We start from the raw sequence: 25,811 nt of genomic DNA on the forward strand, positions 1-25,811 counted from the left end.
TTCAAAGTTCAGCAGAGAAAGAGAGAGAGAGTACATTTACAACAGAAGTCAACACTTTGACTTGTCTAGATCTGAGCATAGATCATCTTCTATAACGATGAGATCAGTTGAAGACATTCTGCTTCAACTGATCCTCCAAGGTGATGACTTCACCTATCGTAGTGCTGCATCTAGGTCCACTTGCTGCACCACTGTGTATGACACCATTTGCACCAATCATGATTATCATCATGCTGCTCATGTCCATGTTCTTTATCATTCTGCTCTTCATGTTCATGATCTTGTAATGTTGTCTATGTTTATCATGCTACCCATGTATCTCATGATGCTGTCCATGTTCTACAAGCTCATGAATATGCTGACACAATTCTACTGAAGATTGTTACAGTCATACCATTGACTGTTATATCAACATTGCTGCCCTTCAAAGATGACTGCGTATATGTTCTGGCACCTTTATTTTTGACTGTAGCTCCCATCAACATTGCTGCCCCTGACTCCATGAACAGCGAATATGATCCATAAAGGTCAGCGTATATACCTAGCATGTATCTGCACGACGTGTATTCTTATATGCGTATATTATATGCATTCGGACTGCGTCTTTGTTCCAGCATAGGTTTTCACTGCGGCTTCATTATCATGCTGTGCGTATGGACTGCGTCTTTGTTCCAGCATAGGTTTTCACTGCGGCTTCGTTATCATGCTGTGCGTATGGACTGCGTCTTTGTTCCAGCGTATAATTGACTGCACATAGGTTTTCACTGCGGCTTCATTAACTGAGATCAGCGCATAACGTTATCATGCTGTGCGTATGGACTGCGTCTTTGTTCCAGCGTATAATTGACTGCACATAGGTTTTCACTGCGGCTTCATTAACTGAGATCAGCGCATAACATTATCATGCTGTGCGTATATATATATGACTGTGTATAACGTGAACCATATATATAACATGAACAGCGTATCATCATATCTGAATCTGCGTGTATATATATGACTGCGTCCCTGCGTTCAATGTGACTGCATTGGCTTACGTTGCTGTCATCCCATAATGCGTTCAATATAACTAACGTATCACTATAGTTATGACCGAAGCAGATTAGGGCTGCGTGGTATGACAGCTATATACGTCCACGATGTTTTCCTTCCTTCACTGTGGCACCCAAGACTGCGTATATATATATATATATATATTGCCTGAATATTTATATGCCTGGGCTGCGTTGAATATATATCTTCATGTATAGCGTATAGACTGTGAATGACATCGTATACACTGTTGTTCCTGCGGCTTACCGTGTAGCTATATATAAACTGCATTTTATATGTCTAAGTGCTCAGCGTATATAATGCCCAAACCATGATTGCGTTTAACACGAAAGTCTCCAGCGTTGACTGCAACTAGGGTAAGGCTAGATCAGCCTTTAGAGAAACGTACTCTCCTTTAGATCTCTCTGTCCACAAAACCCAAACACGTGGAGAGAGAGATCACAAGAGATGAGTGCAAATGAAATTAAATCCTCATCTATTTATACTAAAAACGTAGAGGTTGAATAGACACGTCGGCTGGGCTTCTAGAGCCTACATAAGAGCTGGTCGGCTTGATAATAATTACATAAACAAAGTAAATTCATATCTCCATAAATACTTATCGGAATCGGATGATCTTTGGATCAATCCTACACCTCTCGACGAGAGGGATCCAATAAAAATATCAGCTGCCATAAATAAGCTGACCCACATGGATTTTGGCCCTAGTTGCCAATTTTAACACTCCCTCTCAACTAGGGAGAACTCCATCCGTTGATCCATATGAACGACTGTACTATCTCTGCCATTAGTGCCTTGCACTACTCTGCCTAGCTCTGCTGGCTCTGCTCTGCTCTGCTCAGCTCTACTGGCTTTGCTCTGCTCAGCTCAGCTCTGCTAGCTTTGCTCTGCTGGCTCTGCTCTGCTTTGCTCATCTCCGCTGAACTATGAAGAAGAAGAATTGATCGAGAATGAGTCATATCATTCTCCACTGACCTGAAGTCAGTCTCAGAGTGCATACCACTGGTCCCAGACCAGTCTCAACCGACCCAAAGTCAGCGTCATAGTATGTACCACTCTCACTGGTCCCAGACCAGTATCGCAGTCTCAGAGAGTGTACCACTGGTCCTAGACCAGTCTCAACCGACCCGAAGTCAGTGTCATAGTATGTACCACTCTCACTGGTCCCAGACCAGTACTGCACTGACACGAAGTCAGTCTCGGAGTATGTACCACTGGTCCCAGACCAGTCTCAGGCTTCAGCCGACCCGAAGTCAGCGTCATAGCATGTACAACTCCTACCACTGGTCCCAGACCAGTATCATTGATCCCAGATCAATGGAGGACATCCTAGCATAGGGAGTACGGTAGATACAACGATGCGTCCATCGGTACTACTATGGTCCCTAACTTCATTTCCCTGCTCATTGATCAGATGAGAGGTACTTCCCATGAGTCCCAGACTACATGGGTAGAATGCCTCGACAGGAGAACTTAATCAATCCTGTCCTCGCAGGAGAACACATCAATCCTGCTACAATCGCCATGGAGAACACATCAATCCAGGCTGCCATGGAGAACACATCAATCCAGGCCTCACAGGAGAACACATCAATCCTGCTACAATCGCCATGGAGAACACATCAATCCAAGCCTCACAGGAGAACTAATCATCCTGCTACACAAGAGAGCGAATCATCTTGTCTCAGAGCGCACCACCAGGGGAGGGTGAGTCACCCTGTGGTCGTGTGTTGCTCCAATAGAACTGCAAGCCCCCCAAAGCTCCTAGAGCTCAATGTATGCAGCATGCAGGACCCTTTTACGAAGGTCTCTCGACGACTCCAAGTCGTTCGGGAAAATCACAAATTTGATCTTTCCTCAGGGCTCTGTCCTGTACATCATCTCAGAGTGATGAAGCCTCCTTGATTATCGACTTACCATATCCCAGATAAGGCAGTAATTGATGTCTATCTGCTGGAGCAATTGTCAAATACGGGATTCCTCAATAATCGAATCCCATCTCTGGTTGTCACAGAGAATCACAGTGGTATTCATCATGTGTACAAACAGCTCACTGAAGAGCTTCAGCAACCAGACTGCCTCACAGAATGCCATATTATCAGCAATGTATTCTGCCTTGGTGGTGCTCAGAGTCACTGACTTCTGCTTCCTGCTCATCCAGGATATCAAGGCAAATTCCAAACAGCACTGAGAAGTGCTCTAGTGATCCTCCATACTTCCTGCCCACTCATCATTTGAATAATCATGAGGTTTCATATTTCCGGCAGTGTATCTCAATTCATGAGAGATTGTGCCCTGAAGATATCTTAGAAGATTCTTGGCACCAATCTAGTGAGGCTCAACCAAATATGAGCTCACCATGCTAACTGCAACACAGATGTCCGGACGGAGGTTCTCCAAGAACATCAATGCGAATGAGTTTATGAAACTCAAAGGCATTTCCCAAATCTGGTCCGACATCATTACCATATAACTTCTGAAAGTTAAGATCCTCGAGGCAGTCACAAGCTTGCAGCTTATCTTCTCACATTCAAAATCCAACTCCCTCTGTCTCCTATAAATGAGAGGGTCTGCACCTGTCAGACATAGGTGCCGGTACGAGAGGTTTGTCATCCACAACCTTCGAGTAATGGTTTGGATCGGTTTCATTCCTAGTGAATCTCAGCTGCATTAAACAGCTATGAATCCTCTCATATTACGCCCGAGGTGTTTTTCTTCAAGCCATAGAGGGCTTTCTTCCACCTGTATACATGAGATTCCTTGATCATGATTCTCAAACTCCTCGGGTTGTTCCAAACCTGTGAACCTACTGCATGAGGGGAATGGTCCCCTTATAATATTTTCCTTTGGTACATTTCAGACATGTACCTTCATGCTTCCTTTTGAATTCAGGCATTCATAGACCTCCGGTGTTGAGTCAATGGACATGGTCCCCAGTGGACTTCCTGCAACTTGATACAACCCTGAACTCAAAAACATCTTTAAAAGATCTATTTTCAAACACGTACCTTTCCATCGATAAGTGCCACCCTGCAACCTTGGACATCAGGTTCGATCAAGTACATAAAAGAGATTCAGGGGTTCCTTGCTTTCGTGGAAGAGTTGACCATTTCCTTGATGACCTGCATTACCAGTCATTCTTTTGATCATGGAAGATGTCCCAGGAATGATTGTTATCTTCATCAAGAGATGTGTCTCTGCCATTCGGACACTCCTTCGCATAACGGCCGGACTTATTTCAACAAGGCATCCGCCTTTCCTTCCACCCTTAGATCCGAACTTCCCAATGAAGTGATCTTAAGATGGACCATCAAAATCTTCCGCTGCGCCATTCTGATAACATTCTCTGCTTTGACTTCACCCTAGGTGAATTATGAGGAACCCATTGATCCTTCTGTCTTGTCCCAACTGTCTTTAGTGATTGCTCTTTCACTCTTTCTTGGGCATTGTCTTCACCTCAGCTCTGATACCATGTTAATTTAGGTATGTTCTATGCTAGAGCAATTTATTTAAATTTTCACAGTTAGCAATCACATTAGCATTACGATAAACTGCAGATAGAACATAAATATAAAACGCAGAAGACAAGCCAAGACAAGAGGACACAAGATGTGGCGCGAGCCAGGGACAAACCCCACAACGTGTGGGGAAACCCTTGATCAATTCTTCTTTTATCTTCAAAGTTCAGCAGAGAAAGAGAGAGAGAGTACATTTACAACAGAAGTCAACACTTTGACTTGTCTAGATCTGAGCATAGATCATCTTCTATAACGATGAGATCAGTTGAAGACATTCTGCTTCAACTGATCCTCCAAGGTGACGACTTCACCTATCGTAGTGCTGCATCTAGGTCCACTTGCTGCACCACTATGTATGACACCATTTGCACCAATCATGATTATCATCATGCTGCTCATGTCCATGTTCTTTATCATTCTGCTCTTCATGTTCATGATCTTGTAATGTTGTCTATGTTTATCATGCTGCCCATGTATCTCATGATGTTGTCCATGTTCTACAAGCTCATGAATATGCTGACACAATTCTACTGAAGATTGTTACAGTCATACCATTGACTGCTATATCAACATTGCTGCCCTTCAAAGATGACTGCGTATATGTTCTGGCACCTTTATATTTGACTGTAGCTCCCATCAACATTGCTGCCCCTGACTCCATGAACAACGAATATGATCCATAAAGGTCAGCGTATATACCTAGCATGTATCTGCACGACGTGTATTCTTATATGCGTATATTATATGCATTCGGACTGCGTCTTTGTTCCAGCATAGGTTTTCACTGCGGCTTCGTTATCATGCTGTGCGTATGGACTGCGTCTTTGTTCCAGCGTATAATTGACTGCACATAGGTTTTCACTGCGGCTTCATTAACTGAGATCAGCGCATAACGTTATCATGTTGTGCGTATGGACTGCGTCTTTGTTCCAGCGTATAATTGACTGCACATAGGTTTTCACTGCGGCTTCATTAACTGAGATCAGCGCATAACGTTATCATGCTGTGCGTATGGACTGCGTCTTTGTTCCAGCGTATAATTGACTGCACATAGGTTTTCACTGCGGCTTCATTAACTGAGATCAGCGCATAACGTTATCATGCTGTGCGTATATATATATGACTGTGTATAACGTGAACCATATATATAACATGAACAGCGTATCATCATATCTGAATCTGCGTGTATATATATGACTGCGTCCCTGCGTTCAATGTGACTGCATTGGCTTACGTTGCTGTCATCCCATAATGCGTTCAATATAACTAACGTATCACTATAGTTATGACCGAAGCAGATTAGGGCTGCGTGGTATGACAGCTGTATACGTCCACGATGTTTTCCTTCCTTCACTGTGGCACCCAAGACTGCGTATATATATATATATATATATTGCCTGAATATTTATATGCCTGGGCTGCGTTGAATATATATCTTCATGTATAGCGTATAGACTGTGAATGACATCGTATACACTGTTGTTCCTGCGGCTTACCGTGTAGCTATATATAAACTGCATTTTATATGTCTAAGTGCTCAGCGTATATAATGCCCAAACCATGATTGCGTTTAACACGAAAGTCTCCAGCGTTGACTGCAACTAGGGTAAGGCTAGATCAGCCTTTAGAGAAACGTACTCTCCTTTAGATCTCTCTGTCCACAAAACCCAAACACGTGGAGAGAAAGATCACAAGAGATGAGTGCAAATGAAATTAAATCCTCATCTATTTATACTAAAAACGTAGAGGTTGAATAGACACGTCGGTTGGGCTTCTAGAGCCTACATAAGAGCTGGTCGGCTTGATAATAATTACATAAACAAAGTAAATTCATATCTCCATAAATACTTATCGGAATCGGATGATCTTTGGATCAATCCTACACCTCTCGACGAGAGGGATCCAATAAAAATATCAGCTGCCATAAATAAGCTGACCCACATGGAGTTTGGCCCTAGTTGCCAATTTTAACAATCATCATGCCAGTTTGTTTCATCATGGTTTGGTGAAGATCCTGGTTTTCCATCAGCTAGCACAAATCAATTTGTCTTGGGATGGTTTCATCTATCCAGCATCTTTATTGCCTTCTCCAGCTCAGTCAAGTAGTCACTCTACTCCTTTGTCTTCTCCAGCACAACAAGAGGTGGTTTCCACATGCAGACCTATCACAGCAGCATGAAACACCATTGGATGAAGAAGCACAAATTCATCTTCACATTGATATCACAAATTTAGAAGTGCATGAGGAGCTCAAATCTTCAAGGAAAATCATCCAAGAGAAAGAGTTTGAGATTAGAGCGCTGAAGAGTAGGTTGTCCAAAGTAGATTTTTTTATTTGTTTCTTTCAGTAAGAAAACAAGCAGCTCAAAGTCAGGCAACTTTTGCTTGATAAACCTAAAGCAGATTTGGAGAAGGATGGTGCCAAAGATAAAACAGTGATAAACTTGGAAGAGATTGAAGCCATTGGTTTTCAGCTCAAGCTTAGAAGGCCTAAGACAAGAGGTTTGAAGAGGAAAGAAGAGAAAATCACTGAAACATCCTCTTCACCGAGGCAACAAACATTGACAAGTCCATTGAAGAAGATTTTGAGCAAAATAGGGAAAATTGGCTTGATAGAGTTAATTGCCACTTGGAAAAGCTCCTTAAGAGGGCCAACAAGGCCACTAAACTTCAGAGGCATATGGCCATGCACTACTGTATTAGAAACAAGGTCTTCCAAGTCAGAATCAAGCAACTGAAAAAGAAGTTGAACAAGCCCTAAGGAGGAAAAAAGAGAAAGATAAACTTGACGTGCTAGCTGAGGCCTCCCTCCTTGCTTGACATTTCATTTCAGAGCTTCATGGACCAAATTTGAATCAATTTTGAAGAAATTTTGAACAATTTTGAGTTTTCTGTGACTTTTGGCATAAATAGTAAGAACAATTAAGCCAAAAACGCAGCGCCTAGGCACTATGCTTTTTCCTCAGACCTCCAAATGTCAAAAAATTTATATGGATGGATAGATAATGACCTATACATGCCAGATATCCACTTTTGGTGCCTTGTCAGCAAACAAGTTTGAAGAAAATGCCCAAAAACAAGTCAAAAAACCACTTTCTACCACCTCACTGGACTAAGCGTCATGCTTTTGGAGTACTTGTGGGAAAATGCAATTTTGCTTGGTGACGGAAGCTCCATTTTGACTGCTTAAGGTGTCTAATGACCACTATACATCCTAAGCTTTCCAGTGGTATGCTCAGTTTTCAATTTGGAGCGGTGAAAGGTCTTCAAAAATGCGCTAGAAGATGGCACTGCACTTTTGCCTGTCTCTTCCATTTTTTGAATTTTCTTAGTAAATTTTCATTTCCAATGATGTAATGCCTCATTTTTAAGATGAACTAAGGTAGATTTATGTAATGAGAGGTGAATGAACATGTTAGAGTCATTTCCATGTAATTTTGAGGTTCATAAATGAGTAAAGTTTAGTCAAAGTCTAAATGAAGGGTTTGTTACAACCTCCCTAGTCATTAGTTGTTGGTTGAGATATTCTTGTGATAAGTTCCTATACTAAGGGATTCGACCCTTGAGAGTGGGGAAGTTGTTTTTTGGTCTATATGTATCTAGTTTTCAGTCAAACAAAAGGTTGGACATCAAAGAGTGGGAATCTTGTAGCTTGTGTCTCATCACACTTTTACAGGAAATCAAAGGCCAGTTGCAGCTATTATCTAGGAATTCTTGTGGTATGAGTTTGTGATAATGTTTTTCTTCTGTTAATAGCTTATATGAATGATAAATGCATCTCCTTTCCATATCTATGCTCTTCAGTGATTTTCCTAAGAGGTATTAAACAGAATTCTTATGATTAAGCTCTGTTTTGTTAGGAAATCATATTTGTGTACTTAGTCTTTTGATAGATGAATTCATGGTTCACATGCTCATCTTGATTTTCTTATCTTTTCAACCCTACACTACATCGACCAACTCTTAAAATATCACAAAGGCATACCTACCCTGCTCCTTTATATCTCTTACAACTGAACCCTTGAGACCTGACCTAGTTCCTTGATTTTGACTCCTGGTCCAGCCAAAACCCTAAAATCTTTAAACCCTAGAGCTGAAACAGACCTAGCCTAACATCTTTTCCCACTGCAGTCATCATTGACTGTGAGCTCATAGAGAGAGCCCTCTCTGGTTTGGCAGGGCTAGCTGCTAAAACCTAAGTGGTTTGAGGTTACCTCCGTCAATCTCTTTTCTTAGCCTTGGGATATTGTGGAGGATGACATTTTGGCACCGTCGTCGGGGAAATGAGTGATATATCTTGGGATTAGTTCTGCAAGTGCATTCAAGATTGGTCCTGTGGGTGACAGGTTCCAGTACTCGAAGAAGGTTGATCCAAATCACATCAAGTTAAGGTGAAAAATTATGGCTCCTAAAAGACACACGAGGTCAAACCCTAACCCGAATCCACCTCCTATTGTTGATGATCTAGAGAAGCTGCTAAGGAAACTCAAATCTCCTCCTCCTGAAAGTGGAGCTCGTAAATTGGTAAGAACTACTTCTTTGCCTGATCAATTGCTTACTGTCGAAGATCTTTCTTTTGATATCAAATTTGAGCTATCTCTTTTCCAATCAAAGTCTGAATCTTTCCTTTCAGAAGTAGTATTCGACCCTATCAAGATTGATTCTTACTTGCCTTCTTCTAGATCTCTTTTTTCTAAATCTGATCATGAGATTTGGTCAAACTTTAACAAGCTCCAAAGTCTAGCTGACCAGCTTCAGATCACCACCGAAAATGCCTACATTCAAGATCAACTTGAGAATCTGTCTACTACTACTCCATCTGCCATACCTCCAAATACATTAGCGACACCATCTGTCATTGCTGACCCACCACCACTACCTCCATTGATATCATCATCCCCATCAACACAACCAGTTGTAGTTCCTGTACAACATCCTCCAACAGTTATGGCAAGGTTTGCCCCTCTAGTATTACCTGCTCGACTTGCTTCCCTACCTCTAAACTATGGCCAAAGGCTTCCTCTTTTTTTATGGAACTTCAGAGATCACAGTGCAGCAGCATGTTGACAAGTTGGTGGATTTCATCGATCTCGAAGAGGTTGATGATGAGGACGCCAAAATTAGAATCATAGCAAAAATATTTTTCGGAGAGATCAACAAGTGGTTTCGTGGTTTGACGGTTGCTTCCATCACCAGCTCTCGATAGCTGACAAACTTGTTTTTAGCCCGATGGGAAGAAAAGAAGAATCCATTACAAATTTTGGCTGAATACAACTCCATGAAGAGACATCCAAATGAAATAGTGCAAGAGTTCACAACTAGATTCAATAAGGTGTACAATTCTATCCCTGATGACATGAAACCTCCCCCTGGCTTAGCACTCCTCCACTATCCTGATGCCTTTGACCTGGACATGGCTTATCAGCTTAGGGAGAGAAGCCCTGCCACCTTAGAAGACATGCAGAAAAATGTAGTGAGTGTTGAAGCTAATTTGCTAATTAAGAAATCCAAAATGAAGTCGAAGAAGAAAGTTACCATAAAGGAGGAGTCTTCCTCTTCTTCTAATGGTAAACTCGACACTCTTATAAAAACCATGGAAAGAATGATGGACAGAATGACCATTGCAGACCGACAAGCAAAGCCTTCAATAAGGAATCCAAATTATAGGGGTCAGTAGCAGTCACAATTCAGAAATAAGCAAAAAGAGCAGAAGAATCAAGATCCTCAAGGACAACAGCAAATTAGAACTCCGTTTCAGCAAAATTACACTCAAGGCCTGGAAGAAGAAGAAGAAGAAGAGATTGTTGAAGCAAACCATTTATTTGAGCAGGATCAACAAGATCATCTACCTATTTTTCTAACTAAGGAAGATCAATTCTCTCAGGATTCTTTTGCACCAAGTGATCAACAACTTGTCCTCTCAAATGATGATGTATTGGTAGTGCAGACCAAAGAATATCAAAGGGACTATCAGAGTGCTCTCAGCCATGTGCAAAGGCAGTACAATTTGTGGAGCAGAAATATCACTATTACATTGAATCAAAAGAGGCAAATTGCTCAGAGAGATGCCTAAGACAAAGAAACAACCCCTGCCGATCAAAACAAAGAAAAGGAGATTGTTGTTATAAGATGGGACAAGACCAATGAAGCCTCTACCAGCAATGTAAGGAAGGATAAGGAGACTCAAAGTGAAGGTCAGAGAAAGGAGTCTTCTACCAAAGGACAACCCGAAAAGAAGGACACCACTTCAAAAGAGGTAGAGAAGCAATCTAACTTGTTTAGTTTAGAGAATGAAATTTCTAAGTTGAAAGTTTCTATCCCTCCACTAAACTAGTCAAGAATGATCAATATAAGTTTCAGATTACCAAGATGTTAAAGGTAGATCAGATGTCAGATATGGTTAATGTCACCGATGATCACCCTGGAATTTTGTTTGGTCCAGCCGTAGATGGGAGTCTAGAAGATAGTGAAGTCCCACCATTCTACCTTAGTCTGAAAATCCATGATTTTATCCTTCATAACGTCATGTTAGATTCTGGAGCCTTACACAACCTCATGCCTAGATCCATTATGGACAAACTGGGATTAGAAATCACCCGACCATATCATGATCTCTATTCTTTTGATTCGGGAAGAGTGAGGTGTCTCAGTCTTATCAAAGACTTGGTAGTGTCTCTGGACCAGATTTCGGCCAAGAATGTGTTGATGGATGTGGTTGTTGTTGATATTCCTCCAAGGTTTGGCATGCTGCTCTCTCGGTCTTGGGGAGAAAAGTTGAAAGGCACCTTACAACTTGATTTCTCTTACGCTACTATACCGGTGTTCAGGCAGCTTAGAAAACTGTACTGAGAGAAAAAGATGAAGTTCATGATTAGTAGCAAAGAGAAACCTAATAATCACCCTATTCATGTTGTACATACTAACTTAGAGTCCTTTATTTTGTATAATGATATGAGTTCAGTAGATGATGACAGTCAGATTGTTGAAATTTCAGAAGTTTCAAAAGTTATAAGTAGTGTACATAAGGATTTGATTGCAAAAAGGAAAAATAGGATGTAGACAGTTTGTAGCCGGGAAGTTCACCTGAAAAGACTATTGAATCAGTGCAAGAAACAGAAATTGTTGATACAGCGAATCATCCTCTAACAAATTAAATTGATCAACCCTCCAAATTTCAGTTTCCTGATGAAGAAGATGGTCTTTGGACCCTACAGTTTGATGGAGCATTGGGAAAGGAAGGAGTTGGGATTGGCATGTGGATTCATGGCCCCTTGAATCAGTCAGGTAAAGTCCCTCACAATGTAAGATTAAGCTCATATAAGTTGGCTTTTGATTGCTCAAATAACGAGACAGAGTATGAAGCATTGATTGCGGCCTTAAAATTCTCAAAAAGCTAGGAGCAAAGAATATTTCAATTTATGGCAACTCCGAGTTGGTGATTAAACAGGTAAAATGGGAGTACCAGGCCAAGCATCCAAGGTTGCAAGCTTATCAAAATGTTTTCCTTGATATTCTCAAAACTTTTTCAGAATATACATTGTCTTTGATTCCTAGAAGTCAGAATTTTATGGCTGATTCCCTTGCCACTGTAGCAAGTACATTTAAGATCCCCATCCATGCCAATAAGAAGTTTTGAATTAATGTCAAGCATCGTCCAGATGTCCCTGACAATCTAAGATATTGGCAAGTTTTTTTGGAAGATAAGAAAATTAATAATTTTCTGCAAATTGAGGATGAATTCTTGCAGTCACATATTGATGACGTGTATGATGAGAATGATCAAGTAATTGAGGCCATCGAGGTTGAAGTGTTGCAGCTGAAAGACAATAACATTCCACGAGGTCTCGTGCCTTTGGAAGAGTTATTTGATCATGATGATGTTGCCAAAAATCCAACAATGGTCCCACAGCTGAAAAGCCAAAAATGGTCAAGTTGTTAAAATCTCTATCCCCTGAGATGAAAGGTAAATATGTTGCTTTGATGGCTGAATATTCTAATGTATTTGCTTGGGACTATTCATATCTAAAGGTGTATGACAAGAACATCATCCAACATACTATACCAGTCAAGCCTGATCATAAGCCATTCCGCCAAAAGCTGAGGAGGATTAATCCCAAATTGTTGCCCTCCATTGAGAAAGAGGTAAATAGACTTTACAAAGCTGGTATCATAGTTCCTATTTGTTTTTCTGAATGGATGTCGAATCTTGTGCCGGTGAGGAAAAAGACGGGGGAGATTCGTCTTTGTATTGATTTCAGGAATTTGAACAAAGTGTCCTTGAAGGACAATTATCCTCTTCCAAAGATGGACCACATTTTGCAGAGGGTAGTTGGGTCTTCAAGGATGTCACTTCTTGATGGATACTCTAGATACAACCAAATTTTGGTGCATGAAGATGATCAATTGAAAACAACCTTTACGACACCGTGGGGTACTTTTATGTACGCCAAGATGCCATTTGGGCTGAAGAATGCAGGGGCTACATTTCAGCGAGCAATGGATATTGCTTTTGCCAATGAAAAAGATGTATTTCTGGTTATTTACTTGGATGACCTTACAATTTTTTCTAAATCTGATGAAGAGCATTTGCATCATTTAAGGATTGTTTTTCAGAGGTGCAGAAAATTCGGCATTTCACTGAATCCAAAGAAGAGCTTATTTTCCATGGAGGAGGGAAAACTATTGGGGCACGTAACTTCAAAAGATGGCATTCACATTGACCCCGCAAGAGTTGAAGCAATCCAACAATTGGATTTTCCGAGAAACAAAAGAGCGATTCTATCTTTCAATGGAAAAAACAACTTTTTGAGGAGATTGATCCCCAACCTTCCTAAGAGAGATGACTAATACGCTGAAAAAGGAAAATGAGGTAAGATGGTTAGAAGATGCAAAGAAAGCATTCAATTCAGTTAAATTTTCATTGTCTTGTGCTCCCACCTTGATCAGCCTTGATTATACTTTAGATTTCATCATATTTTCATTTGCTTCCGAGCACACTTTGGTTGTTGTCCTAATGCAGAAAAAGGACCAAAAACTGAACAGCCCATAGCCTTTTTCAGTTGAACTATAAGAGATGCAGTGCTAAAGTATAACATTATTGAAAAACAAGCTTTAGCCTTGGTGAAATCTCTAAAGGATTTTCGGGTATACATTCTTCATTCGCACATTCTGGCTTATGTTCCAACTGCAGCAGTGAAGGATGTTCTCATGCAGACAGATCCAGATGGTAGGCAGGGAAAATGGATCACAGCGATGCTAGAATATGATCTGGAGATAAAGCCAACAAAGTTGATCAAGGGACAAGGTTTGGCAAATCTCATGGCTAAATCTAACTTGCACGCATTGGATATCAATCTAATTGTTGCCCTCTCTGAAGAAGAAGTGGAAGACTTGCCGATATAGGTATCACAGATTTTTATTTCATCTCCTTGGTATTCTGACATTGTCTATGTACTTCAGCATTTGAATCCTCCGCCAGAAGTGCCAAGAAGTAAGAGTAGATCATTGAAATTAAAAGCTTCAAAATACTGCATCCTTGATAGTGTCTTATATTGGAAGGATCCAGGTGGTGTGTTGTTGAATTGTCTTGTTGAAAGTGAGGCAAAAGAAGTAATGAATGACTTTCACAAGGGAGATTGTGGTGGTCACCTCTTTTAGAAAACCACAGCCAACAAAATTTTGAGGGCTGGTTTTTATTGGCTGACTCTTTTTGTTGACGTATATAAAACTGTGATGAGCTGTCATGAATGTCAGATTTTTCAAGGGAAAATAAAACTGCTACCATTGCCATTGCAGCCCATTTTAATCTCAGCACCATTTCAGCAATGGGGTCTTGATTTTATTGGGGAGATCCATCCTTCATCTTCAACCCAGCACAAATGGATCCTAACAGCCACATATTACTTCACAAAATGGATTGAGGCGATCCCAACTAGGCAAGCTACTGATTCGGTAATCATTCAATTCATTGAATCTAATATCTTGTCAAGATTTGGTTGCCCGCAGAAAATAATCATTGATAATGTCGCTACCTTCAAGTCGAAAAAGATGATGGAATTCTGTGAAAAGTATCATATCAAATTGGGGCATTCAATTGCTTATTATCCACAAGGTAATGGACTAGCTGAATCTTCGAATAAATCATTAGTCAATATAATCAAGAAGATGTTGGAGGTCAACAAGAAGAACTGGCATAAAAATCTTATCAATGCTTTATGGGCGGACAAAGTAAGTAACAAGAAATCCATAGGTATGTCGCATTTTCAGTTGGTATATGGGATTGATATTGTCTTTCCTACTTCTCTTGTTGTCCCGGTCATGAAGATTTTGCAGGAAGTTGGCAGCGAACCAAATGATGTGCAGCGAAGAATAAATCAAATGATTCATTTGCAGCAAACCAGGGAGGAAGTATTTCAGAATACTTCTAAACTTCAGGAAAGAATAAAGAATATTTATGACCGCAAGACCAAAGCAGATGATTTCAACATGGGGGATATAGTTCTTCATTGGGATGCAAGAATGAAGAGAAGGGTAAGCACGGTAAGTTTGAAAATTTGTGGAAAGGACCATACAAAATCTCAGCTTTAAGAGGCAAGAATGCCTATTTTCTAGAAGAAATGGATGGACAAGATTATTCAGGAGGAGCAATCAATGGTAGGCTTCTCAAGCACTACCTTACTTGATGAATTTCTGAAAATTTTCATTATCATTGTACATACCAGTTTACTTTCCTGTCAGAGTGTGAAGTAGCTATCATGGGAGCTTGAAGCCCAAGGAGAAGGCCATAAGGCTTCTTTGACCAGCTGTTGGTTTGAAAGGTTCAGTTTGTTTTTTATAGTCGAAGTTAGGTTCAGTTTGTCAGTCGGTTTACAGTTTTGAGTTTAAATTTTTATTTTTGACTCCATGCCCAATGGATTAGGCTACCTGGTCTATGATGTTCTTGACACCTCCTAAAGGAGTTGCCATCCCCAGCTGGAGCCAATGTTAGTGTCTGTCAGTCTTGTCAGTCACCAGTGATCAAATATGCTCTTACAAAGTTTTTGATAGGGTCCTACTGCAAATTTTTATGGTTTCAAATAGGTTTTCAATAAAAATTTGGTCACTGGTTAGGTTAGGTAGGTCATCACTACTCCTTTCACCTTCATGGTCAATGGACATCATCATGGTCAAGTCATTCCTTGTTGTAAGGGTGTCATAGTCATTATGGTCATCATTCTACTCATTCTTTCCATGTCAAGTCATCATTAGGTCATTGGGTCAAAATCATAAAAAATCAGTCATTTCACCATCAAAGTCATCATTTCAAGGAGTAGTGATGGAAAAAGTTTCAATAAAGTTTTCAAAAAGTGTTTTATATTTTCAGTATGATGTATTATGATTCATAAAGTTCCAAAGCTGCATTTTCAAAAGCAAATAAAAGACCAAAGAACCTCTCATTTGCTCATTTCACTTCCAAGAGACCTCTCTCTATCCTCAAGGAGCTCTAGCACCCTCAGAGAAGCATTCTCTTGCCACCAAAGTGCCTCATTTGGCCAGCATTACGCTTTTGCTGCATTTATCCCAGATTTGTTGCACTTTCCTCAAGGACATCAAAACTCCATTTCAATCAATTCTACATCAACACACAAGGTTTAAACTATCATTTACAAGTAAGTGGATCATCTCTTAGCTTGGTTGTGCTTCAGTTTGTGCTTGAAAGTCAGTGTTCCCTCTCCTAGGGTTTTCTTGTTTTCATGGTCTCTATGGTTGCCATATTGAGAAGAACCCTCTAAAAACAACTCACTCACTTCCTACATGTCCCATATATCCCCATAGACACATTCCCACACCCCTATCCCTCATCTACTCCCTTTTTCCCAAAACCCTAGCCTAGACCCTACATTCCTAGGCTAGGACTGTTTTTCTCTCTTTTGGACCCCTTCCCCTCATCCTTTCCTTGAAATTCCACTTTTCCCTACTCCCTAAAATCCCTCCCTATCTCCCCAAATTTTCCCAAGAATTTAGAGGCCTCCTAACCCTTCCATTTCACTCAATTTCAAAAACTGCCTAAATCCCATGTTTTTCCCTACACCAAACCCTAATTTCCCCTCCAATTGAGCTAGGGTTTGCTATGGATTCTGAAGCTACTGAGCAGAGGAGGCATAAGGGAGGTCTAATCAACAAGTATGATCCAACTTCAGCACATGACATCATGTCTTCTCCTTTTCTCAATAAATCCTTCCAGGATTCTGGTTGCCTTGCCTTTTGCCAAAGGATTGAAGAACTTGGTTTTAATGACAAACCCACCAGCACTTTTGCCACTATTTTAAGGAGAGATAAGGTGGACATTGATGGAGTGGTGTTAACTCTTTCAACAGAGACCATTGCTACAGCTACAAGGATCCCAAACACTGGAGAACTTTGGTTCAAGAACAGAGACCTCGACCTTGAGAACTACAAGATGTATCTGAAACCTCCATATAAAACTGCTCCAAAACACATCTTCCCTTTCAAAGATTTGCTAGAAAAATATGCCCCTCTCATGAAAATGATCATGAAGTATTTTACATGTGAAGGTAGATTCTCAAGATTGTATCAGTACCATGTGAGGCTTTTGATGCATTTCACCGGTGTAAAAGTTCTCAACCTACCTCATTATTTTTACAAAAGCGTGGTTAAGATGGCAGAGAAGGTGCATAGGTTGGGAGAAGAGCATCATGCCAGTTTGTTTCATCATGGTTTGCTGAAGATCCTGGTTTGCCATTAGCGGGCACAAATCAATTTGTCTTGGGATGGTTTCATCTATTCAGCATCTTTATTGCCTTCTCCAGCTCAGTCAAGTAGTCACTCTACTCCTTTGTCATCTCCAGCACAACAAGACGTGGCTTCCACAAGCAGACCTATCACAAGAACTCCTAGGGCAGAAGTGACCAAGACCTACATAAGAGGGAAAAGGCTTATGTTTGCTCCAGACATTATTGAAAGGACCAAGCCTACATCGTCACAGCAGCATGAGACACCATTGGATGAAGAAGCACAGATTCATCTTGACATTGATATGATAGATTTAGAAGTGCATGAGGAGGGCAAATCTTCAGAGTAGATCATCCAAGAGAAAGAGGTTGAGATTAGAGAGTTGAACAATAGGTTGTCCAAAGCAGATTTTTTTATTTATTTCTTTCAGCAAGAAAACATGTAACTCAAAGTCAAGCAACTTTTGCTTGATAAATCTAAAGCAGATTTGGAGAAGGATGGTGCCAAAGGTAAAACAGTGATAAACTTGGAAGAGATTGAAGCCACTGGTTTTTAGCTCAAGCCTAGAAGGCCTAAGACAAGAGGTTTGAAGAGGAAAGAAGAGCAAATCACTGAAACATCCTCTCCACCGACACAGCAAAACATTGACAAGTCCATTGAAGAACATTTTGAGGAAAATAGGGAAAATTGGCTTGATATAGTCAATTGCCACTTGCAAAAGCTCCTTAAGATGGCCAACAGGGCCACTAAACTTCACAAGCATATGGCCATGCACTACTGTACTAGAAACAAGGTCTCCTGAGTTAGAATCAAGCAGCTGAAAAAGAAGTTAGAGCAAGCCCTAATGAGGCAAAAAGAGAGATAAACTTGACTTGCTAGCTGAGGCCTCCCTCCTTGGTTGGCATTTCATTTCAAAGCTTCATGGACCAAAATTTGAAGCAATTTTGAAGAAATTTTGAACAATTTTGAGTTTTTGTGACTTTTGGCATAAACAGTAAGAACAGTTCAGCAGTGCTGCGCTTTTTCCTCAAACCTCCAAATGCCAAAAAGTTTATATGGATGGATAGATAATGACCTATACATGCCATCTATCCACTTTTGGTTCCTTGCCAGCAAACAGGTTTGAAGAAAATGCCCAAAAACAGTGCAAAAAATCACTTTTTTCCACCTTACTGGACTAGGCGCTGCGCTTTTGGAGTACTTATGGGATAATGCATTTTTCTTGGTGATGGAAGCTCCATTTTGACTGCTTAAGGTGTCTAATGACAACTAGACATCCTAAGCTTTCCAGTGGTATGCTTAGTTTTCAAATTGGAGCAGTGGAAGACCTTCAAAAGTGAGCTGGAAGATGGCATTGTGCTTTTGCCTGTCTCTTTCGTTTTTCAAATTTTCTCAGTAAATCTTCATTTCCAATGATGTAATTCCTCATTTTGAAGATGAGCTTAGGTAGATTGATGTAATGAGAGGTGAATGAACATGTTAGAGTCATTTCCATGTAATTTTGAGGTTCATAAATGAGTAAAGTTTAGTCAAAGTCTAAATAGAGGGTTTGTTACAACCTCCCTAGTCATTAGGTGTTGGTTGAGATATTTTTGTGATCAGTTCCTATACTAAGGGATTCGACCCCTAAGAGTGGGGAAGTTTTTTTTGGTCTATATGTATCTAGTTTTCTATATATGAATGATAAATGCATCTCCTTTCCATATGTATGCTCTTCAATGATTTTCCTAAGAGGTATTAAACAAAATTCTTATGATTAAGCTCTGTTTTGTTAGGAAATCTAATTTGTGTACTTAGTCTTCTGATAGATGAATTCATGGTTCACATGCTCGTCTTGATTTTCTTATATTTTCAACCCTACACTACATCGACCAACTCTTAAAATATCACAAAGGCATACCTACCCTGCTCCTTTATATCTCTTGCAACTGAACCCTTGAGACCTGACCTAGTTCCTTGATTTTGACTCCTAATCTAGCAAAACCCTAAAAATTTTAAACCCTAGAGCTGAAACAGGCCTAGCCTAACATCTTTTCCCACTCCAGTCATCATTGGTTGTGAGCTCATAGAGAGAGCCCTCTCTGGTTTGGCAGGGCTAGCTACTAAACCCTAAATGGTCTGAGGTTACCTTCGTCGATCGCCTTTCTCAGCCTTGGGATATTGTGGAGGATAACAATACCTATGGAAAAAGGAAGAAGTCATCTAGGACAAGGCTCACCATACATTGGTCAATAAGATAACATCTGCAGGATAGGATATGCAAGATCCTCCAGATTCTCTAATAGAATCTTCATTGTAAGGTTCACCAATCATGAGGGAAAGCAAGTGTTGAATTCCAAATTTGTGGAATTTGAGGGATGATGATATGATGACATAACAGTAAAGCAGATCAAGGGGATGAAGTTCCTTCACTCAAAGAAAGTTGTTGTAGGAAGTCTAGATGACCCAAAGGAAAGATGAGGTATGTATGCTCACATTTGATATCATGGAAGTCATGTCATATGGTTGCAGACAACATGGATCACTACTCTATCTTAAGAAGCATGATCAAAGAAAGAATCTCCTCCCTCAAAAGGGATGCAAGAATGCATGGGTCACATATTTATTAGATGAAATCAACATAATATGTCCTCATATGGAATATGAGGTGGTTGACTACAACTGAGGAACTTTGAAGCTCCTGGGAATGAAATATGTGAAGAAAGGAAGGAAGAAATCATATGCAACAATGGTAAAAGCATTCAACATCCGAAAGAGCAAGAATATTTGACTATGATATCTCCAAGAAAGATATGGAGACTCTGATGGAAGTCTGGAAAAAGATAGAGACGCTTGACAATACATATGTTTAGGAGATGTGTCAACATATACGCAGGATGTTGATGCCTACGGGGAGATGTCATGATGAAAGACCATCAGGTAATTATGATTTAAGTATTCATTATTTATGACCTAGTATTTGGATGGGCTTATGTGGGGCTACCAAAGGGAAGAACTATGAAATGTCTTCCATGAAGAACCATGTAAAAGGATGTAAAAACCTTCCGGGAAGGAAAGCATGATGAAAGTAGCATAACATGAAGCCATGCCAGATGAACACTGATGGATCACTTTCTGATAAAAGGAATGATGACATGACTAAATCATGGATGAAAGTGATGAATGGTTTGTGCCCTATGAAGAGGTACCAAAAGATGAAGACTCCTTATTGAATAAGAAATTCATGACATCGAAGGATGGAGTTCTTCAAGCAGCTGGTTATCCTATCATCTCCACCTAAGGAGATGCTATAGGTCCCTATTTTTAGAGGGAGCCTGGATAGAAGTTTCTTACTTGGAAGAAACTTGGAAATTCTTAAGCCAAAAGTAAGCTTAGGTACATTCCTTGTATAAGAATGAGTAAATTCCTTTATTGGAATAGATATGTCCTCCCTAATTGAGAGGGAGAGATAGACACATCATTCTAGTTTTCACTTGGGAAGACAAAATGAGAGGATTGGGTAATAATTTAGCATCCGATACTCTTTAAGGATGAGATAAAGCATTCAAGATAAGAATAGTCCTAATGGAACACACCCTAAGAACCTGGGTGGGGTATGTTCCGAGAGAGACAATGATGAGAGTGTCTATAAATCATTGGTCTCGCCAACATTGAGCTCAGATCTTGTGGAGAGATAGAGTTGTTAGGCAAGGCCTTGCTATGTGACAATGTTGGCTAATATGATGCTAAACAAATGGGTTACCAATCCGATTCTTCTTATGAGAAATTCTTCAGATTGAGAATGACCAAGTACCACTATGAATACCTCCCTAGTTAAGAGGGAGTGTTGAGTAACTAGGTTCGATCTTCATAATGACATGTAATTGCGATTTTATGTAAGAGATGTAAAGAAGAAAAATAAAATTATTGTAATGCTTGCGTCATGGGTTTTATAAGCAAGAGATTTTATTTTTGAGTCAAGGCTCCCATTGAGAGCCTTTAGGAATTTTGTCATCTAGTCATAAAAGAATAAAAGAGTCATTGTCATGTAATGAAGTCATGTTACACATTGTAAAGAGTCATACTTATCTATGTAAAGTCATCCTCCAAGACCTTGTCACTAGCCCTCATAATGTCGGCCTATAACGAAGGGATGCATCCTGAAGGTGAAGTCAGCGTTCCTCCTAGAGATCATGTCGGCCGAAAGGTCATGAACGAACTAGTATATATAACCCTACTCGGCCTCATTTGGAGACAACGAATTCGGTGAAGCAAGTCAAGAAAGAAGTGCGAAATATACACCAGAAGAAGCCTCCATATCAACGCAGCAAAGAGGAAAGATAGTGAAGATAGTCAAGCATTGTTTTTGGGTTAGTTTGTCCTCCCACGTGCGAAGGTAGCAAAAGAAGAAGTCGAAGGAGTTGTTGTCACTTTGAGGTGATAATTGTTTGGGTATAGAGCCTCGCTAGAAGAAGTCAAGTCAAAGTACAAAAGGTCTCCCTTTTGAGGAGACTACAAAGGAAGCAAAGATATTCTAGGATTTCTGTGGTAGGGTTACAAGCCTACAAGAAGAAACTGAGAATCAAAGGAAGCCGAGATCAAGAAGGAAAGAAGCCAAGAATAAGAAGAGAAAGGAAGCCAAAAACTAGAAGAGGAAAAGCAGCATTGAAGAAGAGGTTAGTGACTTGGTCTTGGGAGGACTCTAGTGTCAAGGGCCTTTTCCATGGTCTTGGTGTTCGTCAATTGAAGATCTATAAGAAGAATTTTGTTTGGGTTTTCCTCTCAAAGAGTGAGAGGTTTTGGCCCTCGCTGACAAGCCTACATACTGTGTCTCTTGTCTTCTATTGTTTATTTGGTAATTGTCTTGATGAAAAGAACACAATAATAACATTAAGAAGAGAAGATCATAATCCAAGAAGTAAAATTCTATCACAAGCAATTATCAAGAAGAGAAATCTCCTAACCTCTGATGCCCTAGATTTCTCAACACTTCATATGCCTTTTTCCCTTTATTGATTTTTCTTTTGTAACTGCTCAGGGCTCGAGGGGGTGAGAGAATGATGTGTAAGGTATAACAATGGATACCTCCTTAAGGTGGGACAGCTCATTGCCCACCAGGGGTTGGGACAATCATGGGTTCCTTAATGATGAAAGGGGTCAATGTGAGGGGCCTTAAGAACTAGGGTGATGGCCATGATGAAAGGGGTAGAGCTCTTGTTTAGCTTTTTCCCATGCGCTAAATGTGTATATCTCGACCATTTTTTTCATTTTATGGTACTTCTCTTGTTGAGAGTGGCCAAATTATGCTTGTTATTTTCTTTTAGCTGCATCAACCTCTAAAGCATCATTCTAGTCTTGACCCAAAGTGTGGACAAGGGGAAGGGGAGGTTAACTCCTTGTGGGCCTAATGGACAAATGTTTACCCAGATGGGAAACATGGTGAATGGAGTTATAATGAGCGGAGGGTAGTGATGTAGATGGTGTCAAGAAGCGGGACCACGCAACCAAAATCGGGATTTCCAATGTAGTGTCACCCCAAAGCTAGTAGCCAATAAAGGAGATCCCATGGGACTATGATAGAATGCTAATCATCAAATTGGACAGAGGAGATAAGAGTACAAACCAAGCCCACTCTTTCCGCAAAATCCCCCACTAATCCATGCCCAAAAGTGTCCATGATAAGTAAACAAAAGTACCCAACTACAAAATGAAAAGCCATACTTTCGAGGTTGGAAGGCCCACCTTCAAACATATAATCATAACAAATGGGTGAGGAACCACATTGTTGGCTCATGCGACAGAGATAGTGGAACATCGAGATGTCTAGTGGCTGCTAAGGGTTGTTGGCTGCCGGCTGAGGACCATCTTGGAGAAAAATTTCTCCTATGGTTACTACCCACAGGTGGTGGATAACACTACCCAAGAGAAACGCTGACAAAAATATACTGAGGGGTTTTACCCTCTCTCTAAACAATCTCGACACCTGACTACCACTAAAAAGCAAGTCGTCCACTTGCTCTACACAGGCCCTGCATCACCCTAGCGCAGACCCTCTCACGCTCAGCCTTGAACTGTTGCCAATCAAGTCGTCATGCCTACTTCTGACTAGGAAAATGCTTCTTCGACCCTCTGGAAATTCTTCCTGGCCCCTGGAATTGAAAATGTCCACCCCTTTAGCGAAATCGAACTGTTCTATTGAATAAATTACGAAGTCCCTGCACTACTTCCTAGAGAAAATTTTGGCCTCCTTTTTCTGACCCTCCAAAACTGGAAAGCTTCCTCCTAATCATTGTTGACCTCTCTTACCACCTGCTACTCTCCCACTAGCTCGACCTCCATTGTTGAATCACTCCTACTAAGAATTTGAATTGCCTGGGCAATTGAGTATCTGCACTGGTGTGTTCTCCATCTACCCATCGACCTCCTCTTATAATCTCCTGTTGGGACTCCAACGGCCATGATTAAAACTTAATCAATGGTTGAGATCATCTCCAAGTCTATCCGTATGAGTTTCTAGAAGATTCACTCCTTTCTCAATTAATTCCTATCAATTAATCACTTTTCCTAAGTTAGATTTAGGAATTTTTTAATTATGGTTAATTAATCTAATTGAGTCATCTCTAGGTGGAATTTCCATAAACAATTTATGGGTTTTGAAGAACTCTTGTGTTTTAGCCTCTCCACAAAGTCTCGAGACTAGAACACCATCCGATGCTACAAAAACTAACACATCGTAACAAATGAGGCATGTACTGAAGCAGTATGGCTTCAAAAGTTGTTTGTAGGATTGCTCGACCAACAGTTGGAACCGACGATGATACGCTATGATAATCAAAGTTGTGTGAAGCTTTCAGAGAATCCTATGTTCCATGATAGGTCGAAGCATATTGAAATCAAGTACCACTACATCCATGACATGGTGCAGAGGAGAGCAATAAAGCTCGAGTACATCTCCACCGATGAGAAAACAACTGATGTTTTGACGAAGATGTTGTCAAGGGACAAGTTTGTGTACTTCAGAGCCAAACTAGGGCTCGTGGAGATCACCCCTCTCATTGAGAGGGAGTGTTGATTTGTCTACAACACGAATGGACATTCTCCCGAAAGGGAGAATATGTCCAAGAGACCGAGAGGGCTTAATCGGCAATGTTGAGTGAATCTCCCTTTGAGGAGGACCATGATCACACACCAAAAATGGTGGAGTGAGGTCCTGGACCCTCACACACCAGGCATGGTGGAGTGAGGTCCTTCAGCATCTAGACCCTGATCACACACTAGAAGGGTGGAGTGAAGTCTTGGACCCTGATCACACATTGGGTAGGGTGGAGTGAGGTCTGGTTCAACATCTAGACCCGATCACCAACCAGGAAGGGGTTGAATGAGGTCTTGGCCCAGAGTGCTCACCAGGAAGGGTGAGTGAGTGCTTTCTAGTTAAGGGTTTCAACATTTAGGCCTAGGTGGTGGCCATCAGATTCGAGGACCGATCACTCTGGACGAGTGAGTCCTGATACGCTCGTGACATTGCAATGGGTTTAGTACCGCCCCGGGTATGGCCACTAGCGGATGTTGATGATAGTTGATGATGCTAGTAATAATAGATAACCTTTTCTTTAGAGAAATTCGTTCAATTTGAGAACATCTATGACAGTGATATGAATACCTCCCTAGTTAAAAGGGAGTGTTGAATTTGTAACTATGTTCGGTCTTCATAATGTTCTTGTTGTTACTTGATGTATATTTATCATTGTAAAGCATATTTATAAATGCTTGAGTCAAAGGAAAATTTATTTTGAGTCAATATCCTGTTGCAACTTTTAAGAGATGTAAATTTGAATTTTTAAAATGAGATTTTTGGCTCCAAAAGTGACAAGTCGGATTCCCTCCAATTCAAGTTCACCCTGGCTAAGAGACACGTCCATTCACCCTAGACAGACCACTATATAAAGGTAGTTTGAGTTCCTCATTTGGGCAATTTGCATCTCTCACTCAAGACATTTTTTGGGAAAAGGCGGCAAAGTAAAAGATGGACGAAGGAGGAAAAAGGAGTATGAAATCTTCTCTCTCTCTAGCATCTCACACGTGTGGTCTAGTCTCTCTCTCTATAATTTGCATCTTTCTAGGACAACTGTTGTTGGGGGCCCAAAAAAAATTTGGGTTACTAGGCAGTGAATGGGGGCCGAAATTCTGGGCTACTTGACAGTTGCTGGGAGGTCGGAATTTCTAGATCAAACAGGCAGAACTAAGTGCTGGATCAGTTTGGGTGACTTGACTTGGAGGAGAAGACCAAGTTTGACCATAGTTCTAAATGTGACTCTTATTGAACAAGAAGAATTTCTCGATTGAAAAGGTTGTTGGGTCTTTCCACGTAGTGGGTTTCCCAAGGGTAAATCTTGTCTTTCTTTTGTGCATTGTGATCTTTATTGTTCTTTATTGTTGATTTTTTTTTAAGTATAATTGCTGAATGATTTATTGGAACAAGTTAAAAGAAGATCCACATCAAAAGCAATTATGAAAACTTTAGAAATATTG

At 40.5% G+C, this 25,811-nt stretch overlaps 1 pseudogene across 1 annotated transcript in view; it reads right to left on the bottom strand.

The window, feature by feature from the left end:
• LOC149249552 (very-long-chain aldehyde decarbonylase GL1-1-like) overlaps window positions 1-25,811 on the bottom strand; it is a 129,590-nt pseudogene that overhangs the window by 99,804 nt on the left and 3,975 nt on the right. The gene's annotated exons all lie outside the window — the stretch shown is intronic.

Source organism: Pinus tabuliformis, chromosome 7 (assembly GCF_031772625.1).
Source record: "Pinus tabuliformis cultivar Carrire ecotype Pingquan chromosome 7, CPIR1, whole genome shotgun sequence".
Classification (NCBI taxonomy): Eukaryota; Viridiplantae; Streptophyta; class Pinopsida; order Pinales; family Pinaceae; genus Pinus; species Pinus tabuliformis.